Here is a 2,050-nt window from a genome sequence, read left to right as displayed (position 1 = left end):
GATACCGGTGATGCTTAGAAGGATGGCAGCCTCTGCATCCTGCCTGGTGAGTCCTGCAGCCAGGAGATAGCTGAGGGACAACCCACAGAGCCAGGAACTCAAAGAGCCCCTCAGAGCCTGGGAAGAAATGGCAAAGCCAGGAGGGCTGAGCTAGCACTGGTGTGAGCTGTGAGATGCTGGACTGGCTCCTTGCAGGGGATAGGGGACTCCAGCATAGTTGGCGTCCTTTGGAGATTGAAACACTCTACACTAAGAAAGCTGGACTGGCTCAGTGGGTGGGTTTGGGGCAGCAGAATTCCAGCTTCTCCCATCATGATGAAGCCAATTCAAGCCCTATAACACTGGGGAAACTGAGGCCCTATATGCTTCACAGGAAAAAACACACTGCTGGGCTCCGAAAAAGAAGAGAGGCAGAGACAGAAAAGAGGAAGAGGAGAGAGATGGAAAGTTAACTAGGAGAGGAGCCCATACCCCTCCTCAAACTGGCATCCATCCACATGACTGACAGCAAGAGGACAGGAGGGAGGGCGGGACCCTGGCCCTTCCCACTCCCACCATCCCCAGCCCAGAGAGCTGACAGTGCCTTCAGCCCCAGGAAAGAAAAATCAGGGAGGCAGCAGCCAGCTGCACGTCCTCCTGAGATTGCTTCTGAAAATGACCAGACCTTCCCTGGAAAGGTGATGACAATTTGGACCCTGGGAGCAGGAGAGGAGGGAGAGCAGGGAAGTCAGGATCTGGCCACCACCCTCTCTCAGACAGGAACTCCTTGGGCTGATTCTGAGAAGTCAAGGATGCGGGCAGCTGTCAGGGGTGGCGGTAGACTGAAGTACCCCCATTCAGGACACAGCCTCCCCAAACAGCTTTAGCCCCTCACCTGCCTGGGAAGAGCTGACTCCTCGGGTGCTATCTCAGCTCAGGGCAGGCTGAGCCCGAACACAGGTCTTGCACTCAGAGAGCGAGATTCATCTGCAGGCAAGAAGAGAGCTTATCAGCTCTCCCACAGCATGAGGACCTGGGGCTGTGAGATGCCAGCAGATGGTTGGAAGCAGGGTGCCGGGAGACCCCAGCTTCAAGGCGCAGTGAGCTCAGTGGTGGAGACAGGAAAGGTAGAGACTGTGAAAGGAAGGAGAGACATCCGGAGACAGAAACAAAGGCAGCTATTTGGACACCCTCACAGAGCACAGAACTAAATTATACTGCAAACAAAGGAGCTGCTTGTTCCCTAACGGTAGACACTGGGGAGGGAGAGGCTGAGACAAGACAGTCTATGAGGAAATACACATGAAGAGGGCGATATTTAAGCGTTATACAAAAGATTGTATATAATATTACTCAGAGCTCACAGAAACGGGGCCAAGGAGATGGTGTGAGACAGTTGGAAACCAAGAAAAAGATAAGGACGATGACACAGGAGAAAGAACTGAAGACAAGAGGGAAGAAAAGGGGTCAGTCCTAAGGATGGGAGAATCTGGGTGGAGCCTCCCCTGTCAAATGCCACCAGCTGCAGGCCCCAGCTGTGGACAGTGATTAGCAAGACAACTGCTGGCAGCAGCCTGGCATTTCTGTGTATGGACAGGAAGGGGGTGCCAGGGTGGGGCAGGAGCGATGAAGCCCAGTGGTGAGCTTGCGGACGGAGGGGGTGCTGGACCTCCTGTGTACCCTGCCTCCCCCAACTTACCTCAGCTCACACGAGCCCTCCACCCTTGGGCCTCTTTTTCAGGCTGCATCTTCCAAAGGATTCTAGTTTTCACCAAGACGGGATCCTCACTTCCCTCCAGGGACAAACTTAATGAATCAGCACACTGGCCACCTGCGACCCCAGTCCCATCCCCGAGGGCCCTGCCCCCACCCCAGGCTCTCCAATGCCCCCCACACTGCCAGAGCTCAGCCGGTCAAGGACCCAGAGACAATTTCCCTTCTTTTCCGTTCTTATTATCTGCATTAGCTGTCTCCAAGGAGCCTGAGGGTGGGGACCGGGGGCAGGAGGAGTCCAACTACAAGCCAGTGAGATGGGGAAGAACAGCTCACCCACACGGACCAAACCTTTGGG

Source organism: Saccopteryx leptura, chromosome 2 (assembly GCF_036850995.1).
Source record: "Saccopteryx leptura isolate mSacLep1 chromosome 2, mSacLep1_pri_phased_curated, whole genome shotgun sequence".
NCBI classification, from domain to species: Eukaryota; Metazoa; Chordata; class Mammalia; order Chiroptera; family Emballonuridae; genus Saccopteryx; species Saccopteryx leptura.
Note: the sequence above shows the minus strand (reverse complement) of the source record.